This window comes from Sarcophilus harrisii, chromosome 6 (assembly GCF_902635505.1).
Source record: "Sarcophilus harrisii chromosome 6, mSarHar1.11, whole genome shotgun sequence".
NCBI classification, from domain to species: Eukaryota; Metazoa; Chordata; class Mammalia; order Dasyuromorphia; family Dasyuridae; genus Sarcophilus; species Sarcophilus harrisii.
Window position 1 is genome coordinate 79,503,869 of NC_045431.1, and position 17,894 is coordinate 79,521,762.

The 17,894-nt window shown below is 36.3% G+C and overlaps 1 long non-coding RNA gene across 1 annotated transcript; it reads left to right on the top strand.

The window, feature by feature from the left end:
* The first annotated feature begins 8,420 nt into the window (after nucleotides 1-8,420).
* Nucleotides 8,421-17,490, top strand: LOC116419973. The gene is made up of 3 exons (XR_004230297.1): nucleotides 8,421-8,497; nucleotides 11,850-11,912; nucleotides 16,337-17,490. It is a non-coding gene; the product is annotated as an uncharacterized LOC116419973 (long non-coding RNA).
* The last annotated feature ends 404 nt before the right edge of the window (nucleotides 17,491-17,894 follow it).

The window sequence follows — 17,894 nt, forward strand, 5'->3', positions numbered from 1 at the left end:
ACCAAACTTGTGAGAATCAAATGAAATAATAATTGTAAAGTGCTTAGCATAGTGTCTGGTATGTAGTAAAAGTTATGCAAATGATAGCAATTATAATTATTTTTATCTCTAACATAGTGCTCTATATATTGTGGAGGTCAGTCAAAAGTTCATTAAATATTTGAATGAATAAGTCAATTAATGCCTTCTCTTAATTCATCATAGGCATTTTCCTTATCAGTTCTTTAAACTTCAAAATAAATTGTCTTAATCCCAAGAAGGTATTATAAACTAATTCACAGCAAAGTATCAATGACATATTATTTCAAGACCTTGGAGCATTGGATTTTTAAAGAATGTACTTGCAAAATCTACTATTTTGTATCAAATGAATGAATTTCCACTAATGGGATCCTGGTTAGTTCACTTTTCCAATCATTATTATATAATGCTAAATGGCTTGCGCTGGACATTGGTAGACCTAGTACTTAGTTCTACTTAGTTCTGATGCTCCCACTCCCTGGTGGTCTTCAACAAATAACTTGATCTTTCTGGGGTTTTTTTCCTCATCTTTAAAAGGAGTGACTTGTTCTGTAAATCTTTACAATCACCTCCATCTTTAACTTTCAATGGCTTTTTATAGCTTGTTTGGTGACTATTGCTAAAACTGGCTTTGCTGCTTTGCCTACACAGCTAATGACCTTGAACTTACTTTCTTGTAGGTGATGGCAACATATTTTACCTAAAAAGACCTTACATAAGGCACCATTATGCCTTTTGCAAATACAATAAATCACAAAGGAAAAGGATTTTTATAAGTATTAAAAGTTCATTTGAGTGATTTAAGCATTTTTTCTTCTTCCTCTTTTTTCTTTTTCTTCTTTCTTCTTTGTCTTCCTCCTTCTTTCTTCTTTCTTTCTTCTTCTTCCTCTTCTTTCTTCTTTTTCTTCTTTTTTCTTTTTTCTTCTTCTTTCTTCTTTTTCTTCTTCCTTTTTTCTTTCTTTCTTCTTTTTCTTCTTCCTTTTTTCTTTCTTTCTTTCTTCTTCTTCTTCTTCTTCTTCTTCTTTCTTCTTCTTCAACATCATAGTCATTGTCGTCATTTTCATTGCTTGCCAACAGATATTTTATCACAGGGGAATACAATTGGGCATAACAGTTGGTTTTAGTAAATGGAGTAGTTCTTTCATTTGAATGTTCATTTAGAGCCCTTTATGAATTACCTGTTTAATAGAGACCACTGAGTGAGGCACTGAAGGAGTGAAGGTAAAGAAGAGAAACTCCTGCTCTCATGCATCTTACTGTCTATTTACTCTATTCATTCACAGATAATATAACAAAGACTTATGTTGGCATAGAGATAGTAAAGTAAATAAGAGTACTGGATTTGGAGGCAAGAATAGCTGAGTGTGAACTCTGTCACAGACACTGGATGAGGCACTTAACCTTTTGACTTCAGTTTCCCAGTTTGTAAAATGTGAACAATAATAATAACAACTTCATAGGGCTTAGTGAAGATCGGATGAGATAATAGACTTAAAGCATTATATAAATGCTAGCTCTTAGAATAAGAGAAGTAGAAAATTCTGTGAGATCAGACAAGTGATGAGTCCCCACCAGCTGGGGAGGATCTGGGAAGTCCTCTCAGACCTGGCATGGATATAGTGCTTTCTGATTTACAAAGTGCTTTGCATACATTATCTCATTTGATCCTCATAAAAACCCTGTAAGGTTGGCAATAATAATAATAGCAGCTGACATTTTTATTGTTCTTTAAGGTTTGCAAAGCACTTTATATACATTATCTCATTTGATCCCCACAACAACTCTGTGAAGTCAGAACTGTTAAGATCCCTACATTAAAGAAAAAGAAAGTGAGTTTCAGAGATGTTAAGGAGAGCTTGTTTTGGGTTAAGTAGAAGAGATAAGATTCAAACCCAGATCTTCTGATATTTCTCCATGAAATAGGTATTTTGAACTTGGGGGAGCCTGGAAGCATAATTACTAGCAGAGCAGTAACTAGAAATGTTTTCATCTGGCGTAAAATACAGTTGGCAGGAAGAAGGCAAGCTAATGACTCAGACAGTAGTATCAAGATGAAATAGTGTAACCCTCTCTTTCTGGGAGTTTTGGGAAAGACAACCCTCATTAACCAGGGACTCCATTGAGAACGGACCTTCAGGACATAGCCTGGTTCATGCCCCACCCTAGATGTCAGTGCTCTAGGAAAAACTAAGACACCCTTGCTAGTTCCAGCTCTGGTTACCAGAAGGCTGGGCCCCTTTACTGCCTATCTCCAAAGAGTTTTTGAAATTCTAAGGAATGTGAGCCATGCAATGACTAGCAACACAAGACTTATTCCTTGGTTCTCTATAGAAATGAGTGTGTATATACACATACATTGTGCGCAAGGAGATCTAGACGCCACATTTGGTGTTTATTAATTTTCTTAGAGATTTTAATTGGTAAACAACATGTGTGCTCTATGCTATTTTCATGTGTTGATAAATTCTTTATTTCTTAAACAATTCTGCCCAAGCTGAGCGAAGGGGATTACTGAGGAATAGCTTAGCATTTTTTAAAAATCCAAATGCTTTTCGATTTGTCAAAAGACAAAAAGTACAATCCTTACCTCGAAAGAAAAAATTGCTGAGATGATCCAGATGTATGTTGGCATCTTCAGTGATATTTTATAATTTTCTTTTGAAGAGATACTTGGGAGAATTGAACCCCTTCCTCAAATAAATTTAGAGGCACAGTAACTAGCCCAAGAACATGGATTTTCAGGGGAGAGTACTATCTCAGTTGCAAAGAAACAACTGTTAGTACAATGCTTGATTTTTGCATTCAATAGGAAGCTGAATGTATAGGGGCTCACCCTCTGAGCTATTGAAGTTCTTTGTTATCTTTGCAAAATCAGCCCAATTTTCAGCATTTTGGACTGGTGCTCTCCAGTTGTTGGCCAACACACTGTGCTGCAGGTCTCAGTATTTCTCCTTCATTGGAATAAATGTTTATACTGGATGAGTAAAGGAGAAAGATAATTATAATACCATCAAGTTTTGTACTCATTGATATTACCCCCCCCCCACCTCATTCCCTGCTTCCAGTATCCAACAGACACTGAAATCTTCAATTATCTAGAATACTGTATGAATAAACATCATGGGGATTTTGTACAAAGCCATATACACATATCTTTGGGACAGGGACTAGTGGGGAGGAGGAGAGCAATGCAGCATTAAAAGGGGGATCGTTTTTACAAGATTATCTTACATTTAATTTTCAGCTTTTTTCTTTGGGAAGGGGATCATTAAGCATTTGTTTGTGCCTTTGCCTGTCTATGAATCAATATCTTATTTTTCTTTTCTCCCTCTTTTCCTTTTTGCACTTTCTCTCTCTCTCTCTTTTCTCTCTCTGTCTCTGTCTCTGTCTCTGTCTCTGTCTCTCTCTTTCTTTCTCTCTTTCTCTCTCTCTGTATGTGTGTGTATGTGTGTCTCACCAATTAAGTCACACCAGATTTCTGCTAGGGCTGCTAGAGCTGAACAAGTCTGCTGTACTCTTCCAGTCTCCTTTCTTGGATGGCAGACCCAGGCTCCAGATGCCAATGCACTGAGGATAATTTTTTCCATCAGCAACGTCGAGCTATTTGGCTAAGTGCTTGCACAATTGTGCTGGCTGCCTTTGACTTGCCTGTGATGTGATGTGGGTCCAGCGTTCCTCACAGACCGCCTGGATGGTTTTGTTCTTCACAGAGGTATTTGGTATTAAAAAATACCTTTGTCTCCCTAAAGTGTGAATTCCTATCTATTTCTGATGATCTCCCTGCTCCCTACTCTCCATTTACTTAGGCTGGGGGGGAAATGGCTCAAGGTTAATGAGGATTCATCAAGGGTGGGTTCCTACACGGTATTCCCTGCCAACTGGCCCAAGAAGTGGGCTTTGCCTATAAAAGGGGGCCCCCATGTCCTTCAACTGTATCATGAAGTAAAGCTCCACTTAACAGAACCCAGCCCTTCTAAACCAGCTATGTATACAGAGCTGACTATACACAGAATACTTTATATTTACCCAGAAACATTTGATGTTTGCAATTGACTGTGGGCACAATTAGACCACTGGAACGTTTTCTGCTCCATAACTGACTCCTGAGTATAGATCCTGTTAAATCAATTTCTAAACATTTACTTTCCTTTTTATTTTATTAGCTCCAAGAGGCCTTGGTAAGACATGCTCCCATTTGTGCGCAGACCCCTTGGGAAAGAGTTATAGTAAGGCTGACTTTCCCTGATTTCTCAGAGAGGCAAGCTAAGTCTTTCAGCAAGAATCTGTTTCTCAAAAAATGCCTTCCATTTCCCCCTTTATATTCCCGTCCACCTAGTTCAGGGCTCCATATTAAATGAATTATTTCTAAAGTAGGCAATTAGAGGCTTAAGGAGGAGTATCAAACTTTTGACAAAAACTCTTGTGCTTCTCTTGTGAAAAATATGAAGAAATGTAGGCTAGATGAGAGTAGTTGGGTAGATTTAGAATGGTTGAATGAATGGACCCCAAAGTGTTGTCATTCATAATTTGATGTCAGCTTGGAAGGAAGTCTCCAGTGGAATGTGTCTCCTCCACATGAGAAAGAAAGCCAAAAAAGAATGTAAGAAATAGAAAGAAGTCTGAGCTTGGAGTCACAGAATTTGTTTGAATCCTAGAGTCTGAGCTTAGTTCTGTGACTTTACCATTAGTAACAATTACTTGGCATATTTACCAAATTGTTAAAAAAAAATACAAATCTGACCTATTTGCAGACTGTCAGGATATGAAACAGATCTTGACAATTTAGATCATTTGGTGGAATCTAGAGAAATTAAATTCACTGGGAATAAATAAAATGTTTCATACAAATTCAAAAAATCCAATTCAGTTACAAAATGGAGGTTGTTCCTTTGCTTAATAACATTCCCTCCCTTCAGTTCAATTCGCTTGCAAATTATGACATCACCTTCCTGATGTCATGGTCCTCCTTGAGAGAAGGACAAATAACCTGTGAGGGGTAGTAGCTGCCCACCTGGGATGCAGACAAAGGCAATCAAAATGAGGAAAGGCTCTGAAATCATATCCTAGATGATGCATTGACTAAAGATCTGGGCCTGGAGTCAAGAAGACCTGAATTCAAATCCATCCTCAGACACTTCCAAGATGAATGAGTCCAAGCATGTCAATTAACTTCTTTTTCCCTTGGTTCCTCATCTGTAAAACAAGAATAACAATCAAACATACTTCTCAGGGTCATTGTAAGGATCAAATGAAGTACTATTTGTAAAATACACAGTGCCTGGCATGTAATAAATGCTGTAAAATGTTAGTTTTCATTATCCTCATTCTCCTCCACATCATCATCATTATCCATGAAAAAACTAGGAATGTTTGATTTGAATGTTTGAAAAGGAAATGCTTAGTAGGAGAAACATGATAACTCCTCAAATATGTGAAGGGCTAAAATATGTAAGAGAAATACCATTTGTTCTGCTTGACCAAAGAAAGTAGAATCAGAGTCATTGGGTAAAAAGTTGTAAAGAGAAAACTTTAGGTTTGATGTGAGAGAAAAACAGTTAGAGATGGTCCATAGTACATTGGGCAATTCGGTGAGTAGTGAGCTCTCCCTCAATGAAAATCTCCAAGCAAAGCCTGGGTGGACACTCATTAGGATGCTGTACAGGGTATTCTTGTCAGTTATGAGTGAACTAGATACACTCTTAAAGTATAACCCCCTTCTGAGAGTTTTATGGTTCAGAGAACTGAAATGAATTGAATTAAGAAGCTGAGTCCATAAGGGAAGTAGAGATCAGTTCAATAAGGATAGTGAGCAATTTTAACTCCTGAATAAAACTAAGACATGGAATTTGCCTTGAAAACAGGGATTTTTATACTGTCTTATGCAAAGCGGCACTAGAATCTATTCAGATTATAAAGGGGTGGAGTAGAAGTATAGAAAAAGTATATTCAAAGGATCTGGGACTTGATTGTTCAAAGGCAAAGAGAATCCTGTGTGAGAAATAGAAAGGCTAATTTGATTGGATCATAAAGTTAATGCAGGAGAGTCACATAAAGAGTCTGAAAGGTAGGTTATGTAAAGTCAGGTTACAAAGGGTTTTAAATGTCAAACAGAGGAATTTCTCAGTAATTTTTGCCCAGTTCCATCCAGAGAATGCTCCCCCCCAACTTGTAATAATGAAACAGTCAATAAAATTATCACAGCAACCACATGTGACAGTATATACAACATTTCATACCTGCAGCTCATCACCTCTCCACCAGAAGAAGTCTATTTCATCATTATGCTTCTAGAACCAAAACTGACTCTTGAAAGATTAGTTATTAGTTTAGATTCTGACATTTTTGTATTTTTTTTTGTTTGTTTCTGAGGCATTTGGGGTTAAGTAACTTGCCCAGGCTCACACAGCTAGAAAGTGTTAAGTGTCTGAGGCCAGATTTGAACTCAGGTCCTCCTGACTTCAGGGCTGGTGTTCTTTGTGTGTGTGTGTGTTTTATTTACATTATTGTAGTCCTTCTATATTATATGTTTTTTATTATAGTTTTTTTTTATTTACAAGATATATGCATGGGTAATTTTTCAGCATTGACAATTGCAAAACCTTTTGTTCCAACTTTTCCCCTCCTTCCCTCCACCCCTTCCCCCAGATGTTAGGTTGACCAATACATGTTAAATATGTTAAAATATAAGTTAAATACAATATATGTCTTGTATATTATATGTTTATATAACATATACATATTTATTTTAATTGTAATTCAATATAATTTATAAATGCCTTATGATATTTCTCAGAATTTTTTATATACTTTATATCTTATAGCTCAATAATAATTCAGTACATTCAAATTTCATAGTTTATTGAGCCATTTTGCATTGAATGGATACTTATTAGATGGTAGATAGATAGATAGATGAATTCTTTGATCTCCTTTAGGGAGGGTGGGGTGGAGTGCCAATAAAATTGTTGGTAAAAGCAAATAGGAAGTTTAGTTACTCTCTATGAATAATATAAATAATCTTCTGCCTTGGGCAATGTCTTTCACATTGTGAGTCCTCTATTAAAATTATATTATATGATATTTCATATGAACTCTCAACTAAGAGTTGTGACACTAATGGAACAATCACAAAGAGGAAAGATATCTGTGAATGGGAAAGAGAAAAAAGTTCTTCTGAAGATCAGTCCCTGGTTTCAAGGAAGCCATGCCTTTAGTATTTTGGAAGAGGAGAGGGCACACAGGTCTATTATTTCATAAGTGTGGAGAATAACCCAAGGAAAAACGTATTCTATAGATTCCCTGCCATTCATAGTCTCAGCAAATCGTCTGAGAAGTTAAGGGAAGAATTAAGTGTCCAGGTTAAGTGATACACAGGTTTGTATCAGAGGTGAGACTTGAACTCAACTCTTCTGAATTCTGAAGTCAGATGTGCTTCTCTGGAAAGAGATGATGGAAGGAAATGAACTTGATTTTTTCTACCCCTAGATATTCTCAGATTTAAGTCCTTCTCTGTATGACTTTGAGCAAGTCACCAAATTTCTCATCCTCAGGTCCTTCTCCAGTAAAATGAAGGCTTTATGAAAGAAATAGAATATAGCTTGAGCCTAGAAAGATAGATGAGAACTAGAAAGATGGAGAGAACATCTCAGAGAGAGAGAGAGATCATCCCTCAACAAAAACCTGGACAGGGAAATAAAGATGACACGACAAGCAACAGTTTAGAATTCTAGAATCCTAAAATTTAAGTTAGAATAGTATAAGTCATTTGGCCCAATCCCTTCATTTTACTGGAGAAGGATCTGAGGATGAGAAATTTGGTGATTGGTCAAATCATACAGAGAAAGACGTGAATCTGAGAATATCTAGAAGTAGAAAAAATGAATTGGGGAAGGAAGAGATTTGGGAAAAAAGAAATCAATTAAACTATGGCAGTAATACTGATAAGAAGTAATGAGTCCCTAAACTAAGATGGTGACTATATTGTTAGAGAGAAGAAAATCTATGTAATGTACTAATAATTCTTCTTTTTTTCCCCCTGACCAACATTCCATTGTGGTGCTGGTTTATAATCTAAAATTCTCAACTTTTTTCTCCATTTAATCTAACTTCTGGATAGAAATATCCAAGTTCATGAATGTGCTGGTGCTATTAAAAGGGAAAGTTCTTGGCAATCCAGTAGCATAACCAAACAAAATTTAGCAGTCAGCCACAAGTAACATAACCACTTAATAATCACAATACTTTTTAAAAACTTAGATCTATGGCCAATTTTTGGAAATGCATCTAGAAATAAACCCACAGAATCTTGCTTTATTTTCTTTTAGATAAAATCTTCTTTAATTTACATATGTAAGATATATATATCATATATTAACATGTGTATATTTGCTTGACTTTTTCAGTAAAATTTGGAAGATTTTTTTCTTGAAAAATGTTCAGAATTCTTAACTTGAGAACAAGGAAATTCATACTAAAGGTAAAAAACTTCACCAAACCAAAGAATGAAAGAAATGATATATGTTCCTCAGTGTTTATCATTTTACACATGATATTTATGTATAATTCATTATAAATAAAGAACAATTACTTATGAATTATTTATTTATAAGTTTCATGTACTGTTATGTACTTTATCTTCATATTTATTCTACTTGAGAGCAAAAAACTGATAATTTTAAGAAGATAGACATATCCAACTTAGCAACCCTTTATAATAGCCTCATTAATTCATTACAGTCACATTCCCTATAAAATCATTTTAACATCAGTTGGCCAATCACTCACTTTAAATATTATTCCTTGGCATTCACGTCCTGCAATGGTATTGTTTCATCTAACCTCATGTTTTCCCAAAAACTCAGTTGGGGAAGCATGATAACTGTCTTTGAAGAGATGTGATGTGGAAGAGGAATATAAATTTTCTATTTGGTTCTGGAGAACAAAAATAGTAGTAACAGTTTGATATTTCAGAGGCATATTTTAGCTCCATGTAACGGTGTGGATGGGCAACTGTGTAATGCTACAGCTCATAGAAAACCAGACCTAAAGTCAGAAAGATTCTGCTTCTTGAGTTCAAATGTGGCCCCAGATACTTATTAGTTGTGTGACTCTGGGCAAGTCACTTATCCTAATTTTCCTCAGTTTCCTTATAGCTAGAATGATCTGAATAAGGAAATGGCCTTCCAGTTATCTTTGCCAAGAAAATCCCAAATGGCATCATGAAGAGTAGGGTATAATTTAAAATTGACTGATTAACAACAGAAGATGAGTATGTGGCTGGACATGGGGGTAGGAATTTCCTCACAATTAGAACTCTCCCAAAATGGAATGGGCTGCAATAAGAAATAGGAAATGGGTATCTTCCCTGACTGGAATTTTCAAACAAAAGCAGGGTGATTTATCTCATTTTATTTATTTTCTGTTATTCTCATTTATATATTGGTCAAACTAGATAGTCTCTGAGTTCTTTTCAATTTTTTAAAATTCAATTTTAAAGACTTACCATGGTAAAACTTGCTTCTAAAATCTATGGTCCTATAATTCTACAGTCTTAGAATTCTATAACTCAATTCCTTCAGGAGGTCACTATAACCTTCCAATCATTTTAAATGAGTGAGTTGGTCCAAGAAAAATAAAATCCAAGTGGGTAAATGAAAGTGAATTTCACTTAGGTATAGCTTTGATTTGGGCTGCTCTGGAGACTGGCTCCTTATTTTTTGAAGCACAAGGTTGTTCCTGCTGGTATTCCCCATGATTGTAGTTCTATCAAACTTCAAATTCCAGTGAATGACAGGTAATATTTAAAACTGCCTAACGCAGAACCTTGAACAAAGTCTTCATTCACAAAAGAGAAGAAAAAAAAAGATTTCCTGGGTGCCTTTGCCTTTTTAAACTTGACCTTGATTTTCCAAACCCTAAAAATCCATGTGGTCTAAGAATAATTGGAAAAAGCTGAGTCTCAGAATGTGTGATTGGTGGGAACACTGGTGGGTCAGCTTCTCCCTTTGCAATCTGTCAAGCTGAATTTTTAAAAAACCTATATATGGCACACATGCAACTGTACACCAGCATTTTAGGAGACTGTGGATACTTACTCTACTCCCACCTAGCTTTTGTGGTTTTGGAATTGTTTTTAATTTTTGTAAACTCTAATTAAAATTTTTCTTGGTTACTTGAAAACATTTCTATATCTCTCCCTCATTCTTATCCCCATCCCCAAATCCTTGAGTACAATATTGTTTTAATATCAGGGAAAATATTTTACATGCGGTTGTCAGTGCTCAGTGAGAAAAATAGCCTTGCCAGGAGAGAACATTGACCATGTGTTACATGATGGCATTTCAATATACTTGTTTAATTTTCAGTCAAATCCAGACTCAAAGGTAAACAACTTGAGCAAATAATAAGCAATTGAAGTTGACCGTTTTTTAATGGGGACAATGACCATGAAAAATCAAGATGAATGCATTGCTTCGATTCCATGGACAACAGGAATTAAAAACAGGCCACTGTCATTCGGCTTTAATTTGGCGAATAAAATGTTTTCATTGTCTCAAAAACCGGTTTATTTTCAATAACACTCAAGCCATATTTTTCTTGGTCTGTATAACTCTGGAAAAGCTGCACCAACAGTGTTGGCTGAGGTAAAACACAATTCATTTAGTCTTTTACTGAGCTCTAGGGTGGTGAAACAAGAGCTTTCTGGAGATGAATTGGTATCAGCTATTGAAAATATACAGTGACTCTCCTCAAACTGACAGAATTCATCCACCATTTTTGTTTTCTAGGACAAGTCCCTACCAAGTGACTGATAGCAGAAAAATCCTTCACAATAGAACAATCCTTACTCAGGTCTTGTTTGGAATTACATCTTTTCAGCAGGATAAAATGTACAATATTTTGTGACCACAGAGACTTACACTTCCATCCAGGTCCCATTCTGAGGTGAAAGATTGTTAGAAGTTCAAAAAGGCTACTGCAATAAACACCGCCCTTTCCTACCCATTCACACAGTTCTTCCATCCAGTTAGTGAAAGCTGAAGTGGAAATATTATATATCCTTTTGGTTATACTCTTCCTTCATTATTTGTTTTTTCAAAAGACTGTCAAAATAGATTCCCATAAATGGTGTTAAAAGTAGGAATCTGGAAAAGTAAAACCTGAGCCCTCTCTATCAACATAATGGAACATTGCATAGTTATTTTTAAAATGGTACATGTGTGGAAAATAACCATACATGGAAATGTAAATATGAAATGAATTAATAAAATATTAAAGTTGGCCAGAAGAAGCCTTGGAGCTTTTCTAGTCCAATCCTCTCCATTTACAGATGGGGAAACAAAGAGCCATAACAATGAATAAAAATAAGAATAATACCCTGAATTCAACTGCATAAAATATATAATTGAATTCAGGGCATTATTCTTATTTTATTTTATATAAAACTATATGTTTATACATATTTAAAGATTGGAAAGGAATTTTAGATGTGAGATGTCCCTGTTCTATAGTGACTTGTGCAGGATAGTCAGAATCTCTTAAATCTTCTTTATAAAATGTGGATAATAACTGTATTAATTGGTCAGCCAAAGACTCCATCAAATGAGAAAGTCAATGATCTAGCTAGTCAGACAAGTATAGCTATGTTTTCATGATAGATGGCAGATTCAAAGGTATTATTAACTCTAAATACATTATTATTATTAATGATAATAAGTAGTTCCTGATTTGAGATCTGGAGGAGGCTCGGAAATTTAAAAAAGGTCCATCCTAAGTCTTTTCTTTTTACCTCATTCTTCTTAATTTTCTCCTTTCCACCTCCAATTTAGGAATTTACTTCAAGTTCACCAAGGTTGCTCTTCAGTCATAAAGAAAGATACAGTTACAGGAAGGTAAGTTAGAAAGATCATCAGAACAAATTAGTGGTTTTATATACCTTTGTATTTCATGGTTCTCATCTATAATATAGGTTAATGATAAAGTCCTTTTTTCACAGTCTTAAGAGTATTATATGAATCAGTGTTTGTGAAAAAAAATTGAACAATATAAAGCACTACACAAATGCAATATTGGAGGATAGGGCAGCGAGAGAAGAAGAACAAGAATGCAATTTTTCCCTTTCTTTTTTAAGGGTTTGCATCATATGACCTAATTTTATATCCTAGCTTTATCATTTTCTGACTCTTTGATAATGGGCAAGTCTCTTTACTTCTCTGTAAAAGCAATGGGTTGAATTAATTGACTCCGAAGGTCCCTAGCATGAGAAAAGTGTTCTTTGGAGGTTTCCTTTCTAAATGAAACCACACAACCATTTCCTATCGATATATGAAGGCAAATTTTGGCAACGTAGCAAATCATAAGTCACTTCTCCAATATTTGGTCTAGTGCATCATCTTGTTTCCCTTCTTTATTCTATTTAGTCAAATCTAATTTCTTTTCATTCTCCCTTGTTTTAATTGTGAGCTTCTTTCTTTCTTTTTTTTAAAATTATTTTTCCTGTATATAACTTATTTATTTTTAAACTTTAATACCTTTAAAAATTTTAATAGGTCTTTATTTTAAAAATACATGCAAAGATAGTTTTCAATGTTTACTCTTGCAAAACCTTATGTTTCAAATTTTCTCTCTCCCTTTCTCCCACCTCCCTCCCATAGATAGCAAGTAATCCAATATAGGTTAAACATATACAATTCTTCTAAATATATTATCATATTTATCATGCTGCACATGAAAAATCAGATCAAAAAGGTAAAAAAATTAGAAAGAAAAAATCAAGCAAACAATAACAAACAAGATGGAAAATACTGTTCTGTGATCCACATCCAGTTTCTATAGCCCTCTTCCTGGATGCAGATGGTTCTCTCCGTCACAAATTTATTGGAATTGCCTTGTTGAAAAGAGCCAAGTCCATCATAGTTGATCATGTGAGCTTTTTTTCTAAAGTTCATTTACTCTAATCCATAGCCTTAGAACTTTTCCCTCTCTTTTCATAGATTCACTTAACCTGACTAAGAAGAACTTACCTTGTTTCAGAGGGAATACAACAAATAAGGATTTGCATGATAATTTGAGGATGAAAAATATAGTATTAACCACAAAGAGGATTGGGAAAGATTTTTTTATAGGAAATGATACAGAGGCTGAACCTTGAAGGAAAGGAGGGATTCTAGAGATGACAATAAAGATGCATTCCAAGAATGCAAGATAGCCAAGGCAATGGTACAAACTTTGGAGATTCTAGGTCATGGAACCATAAGTGATCCAGTTTGATTGGAAAGTAGAGTATGTAATGGGAAGTTATGTCAATTTTGAGTTAAAAATGTATTAATTAACTACTATGTGGCAGGCACTATGCTAAGTGCTGGAAAGGTCAGTTAGAGTCATCTTGTAAAGAACGTTTAAATGCCAAGTTGAGGGGCTCTTGAATTGGAAAGTGGTATGGTCAGACTGATGCTTTAGAAAGGTTAATTCTGCAATTCTTTGGACAATAGATTAGAGGGGGGAGAAATCAAAGGTTGGGAGTCCAATGACTGTCCAATGACAGATAGCAATGAGTAGCTATCTAATCAGTCAATCAGCTGACAAGCGCCTGCCATGTGCTGGCTACTGTGCTAAATATTACTCAGGTGGTTTCTGCCTTCAAAGAGAAACTAGGAAAATGCTACGTGCACATTCCTAAGTTACTATATGATATATTTTATAAAATACAGTGGAAGGTTTGAGTTGCTTTTTGTTTTTGTTTGTTTGTTTTTTGAGGGGATTGTTTTGGTTTTTGTTTTGTAATTAGGCTGGGCTTTATTAACAGAAGAACCAGTTGGGTAGGAACAGTACAATCATTAATTAATTAATATTTAATTATAGTTCATATAGCCAAGTTACCACCAAGCCAAGGGGCCCCTTCAGGTCCTACAGTGCTCTGTTAAAATCCTCTAGAAGCCCAGCCTCCAGGTCCTGGATGCCGTTTGCTTTTCCTTCAGTGGCAGTTTCTCAGAGGGACTTAAACCTAGGACAAGGACAATCCTACACCCCACCTCCATCGTTTCCAATTGTCTCATAAAGAATGAGGAATATGACAATGGGAATGAAGACTCAGTCCAGGTCCCCTGGACTATTAATTTCTTACTTAGGCTACCCCTTAAACTCATAAATCCTCTTCCCAACTTGGGAGTACTCACACTGGTCTGGACAAACTGTTCTCCAACAGAAAACTTGGGAAACAGGAAAATTCCCTTAAAAGAGGAAGCCCTTGAGCTGAGATTAAAGGGACTGTGGCTTCCAAGAGATGGATGGAGGTAATGAGAAAGAGCATTCAAATCATTAGAACAGTTTATATTATATACTGCCTAATCAACTTGGAAAGATAGACCAGAGTCAGACTGTGAAGGCCTTTAAATGTCAAGTATAGGAATTCATATAGTATTTGAAAGACAGTGGGAGGTGGAGAGGGGCATTGAAGTTTCTTGAACAGAGAAGTCTTTTGCTTTAAGGATATGAACTTGTCAGTGGTGTGGAGGACAGATTGAAGAGGGCAGAAGCTAGAGACAGAGAGACACAAATTAGAAGGAAATAGTCATGGTTCAAGTGAAAAGTGATGAAGGCCTGAACCAGCGTGGTAGCAATGGAAATGGGGAGGAGAAAGAATCAATAAAACTTGGGAACTATTGGATCTGAAAACAAGGCAAGTTGAAGTGTGAAGAATCTGGAGATCAAGAAGAAGAAATGGTGGTACCCTTCATGTTAAAAAAAAAAAAAGAAAAATTAAAAAAGCAAAATCAGAAAAGGCCTCTAAAGTGAGAGAAAATACATAAAAAAATCACTCTATAGAAATGAGAAGAGGGGCCTTGAGAAAGCCTCAAATTGAATGATAGAGACAAGGAAAACTACATGCAGAAAGAGGAAAAAGAAAAAGACAGAACAGATGGGGGAAGTAAATAGAGCCAGAAATTTCATGAAAAAAAGATTAGCAAACATGCCTGTTTTATTTAAGTATTAATAAAAGAATGAGACTCTGAGAACAGTACCATATTATTTACTGACTCAAGGCGTGCTAGCTTTATAGCTTTCATCTCTGCCGGAGGCTTAAACATTTCTATTTCCCTGGATGACAACCTCTCGTCTGCCATTTCACCTACTTCTCAAAGATTTGTTGTTGTTGATGTTGTTAAATCTTGACGCATTTTTGTTCCCAGGGAAACACACTAAACACATCTCATTCATAAATTAAGAGGGTAGGTGGAATTGGGATCCTAGTTCCTGGAGATCAGCTGTACCACTTGTTACTTACATCACCTTGGACAAATCCTTCTCTGAGAGGAGTTTTCTCATCTGCAAAATGGAGATAATAATCACACCTGTTGCAAATGAGATGGTAGAATGGAAAACATTCTAAAATTCCTAGAGGACCATCTACATGTCGGTTATTAGCATTTTTGCAATTTTGATGTTGCATCCGCAGGTGACTCTGTCCCTTTGTTTTGATGAAAATGTGATCAGAATAGCAAGTCTTAAATCAGAAATTTAATATCAATGCCATGCTCTTTTTCTCTATAGCGAGGTTTACACTGTGCTTTGTGCACATTTATTATGTAAATAATAAATATAAATGAAATAAAAAATAAATATAAATAAATAATAATCACATTAATTCTGTGCTATTAACATCCTCATTTTACAGATGAGGAAACTGAAGCTGAAATATTTTTAATGGCTTACTTAAGATCTTCTGACTACTAAGCCTAATTGACAGGATATGAATCTGAGTCTTAGTAATCCCCCCACTCTATCCAATATATCATGGCACCTCTCATAAAGATTAGTCATATAATTTTTTTTTGGGGGGGGGGGAATTGCAGTTAAGTGACTTGCACAGGATCACACAGTGTTTTAGGATGGATTTGAACTTGAATATCTTGACTCCAGGGCTGGTGCTTAATCCACTGTGCCATTAGCTTCCCCAAGTAGTAATAAATATTTCAAACAAACATGTAGTTAGAATTTGAGACAACTGAATTAGGTGGCCATACAGGTCTATGATGTTGCCATCAGTCTTGCAGAGATGGCCATGGACCTTTCTATTTCTCCATCTCCCTCTCCCATTATAATACTCATCACTGGCCAGAGGAGAACCTTCAGTCCCTGACCATTTTGATGCTACATTTTTAAAGACAGTTGCAGAGGTTCATACTTCTTCTCTTGAGCCAGCCCTCCCATCTCCAGGATTCTGTCAGAGTCCATATGTATTATTTGGAAAGAGTCCCTGTGAACTTCTCCTGGACTGCATTCTGATATCACATTTCCTCTTTCTTTCCCCCTCTAGGAATCATTTCTCCAGAAGAGCACCTCCCCCAGGACTCCCCACCATCTGCTCTTGTCAAATCCTCTTATTGTAGATTTATGAAATCTCCACTGAGACAACCCTTTCAGGATGGAATAGATCATTCTAAAGTTGGGAGAATGTAGGTGCAATCTAGTACTGAGACTGATGGATGGACAAATGATGTTTTGGAGTCCTTCCAAGACCCAAAGTACAAGTGCAGAAGATGGTTGTCCCATACTTAGGAACATTGCTTCCATGGATGGAAATGGGCAAACTGCTAAATCAAAGCTCAGACTTTCCTCACAAAAAGAACTACTGCAGATGGGAGGATTTACCCAGCGTGGAAGTGACTCCTACATTGCTAGTAGGAAACTTTGTGAAGTCATGTGAAATTATATCCAAATGCTGGAGAAAACTCAGTGGCTGCCTTAATGTTGCTCCAAACACTAACCTTTTGACATTGGGACTGTGTGCATGGAAAGGCATGGTCTCTGACCTCCAGGAGTTCACCCTCTCAAAGACACAAGCCATATGCGTGTGTCTGGAAAACATGTTTAATCGTATGTTGTTTCCCCTCCCTCTTTCCTCTAGCATCAATTGAGATCAACCAGAATGCAATCATCTGGTGAAAAAAAAATCAGCTCTTTTATGAGACTAGGACACATTCTGAGAATCTCCTCCCTACAATGTGAATCTCCTGCTGTTGATTTGTGGTTGACTCGTCCCCACAGTCAGGCAGGAGGTGAGAGGAGGACCTGCTGGTTTCCACATGGGACTCAGCCACCACTTCCACCATTGGAGACTGGCCAATAGAACCCAGGGGTGGCCCCTACTGCTATAGGAGCTGCAGAGCAGCTGGCCCATTCAGACAGAGTAATGACACTCAGTGTTTTCTGCCTCCCCCCTCTACTCCTGGGTTGTCACCTCTGTGTTTCCATCTCTGTCTCTCTCTTGTTCCTAAGTGATGGATGGATGGAGATTCAAATTTGGGAGTATGTTGTTTAGAACAACATATAATTTCTGTGTCTAAAATAATATGGTTCTATATATTAAATCTCTCCCCACTAGCCAAAGACCTCCACTTTCTATACATTCTGCAGTGTTTCAACTAAAACCAATACTATTAAAGCAAAATAAATATAGGCTGGATTCAAATCCTGCTCTGACACAAACTAGCTATGGGGCCATGAACAAATCATTTTACAAGGTCCTGGGCAATTCTCTAAGATTTTAAGTTACATATAGTACAGCTGTATGATTATGCTTAGCACAGTGCCCACAGGGCACATGGTAGACAGTTAACAAATGCTTATTGACCAGATAGCATTTCCACACTAAGGGATTTCTAATTTCCCAATGGGATAAATCATAAGTACAAGGAGAAAATAGAAAAGAAAAAGGGGGAAAAAGTTCAAGATCCCGTATAAGGCTATATTATGACAATAAGCTTGTTCTCAGGAGACATATAGCCTTGGAACCTTATGAGAGGAAATGAATGTGTACAAATGTGTACAAATAATCATAGTACAAAGGAAACCATGATGATGCAGAGGAGAGA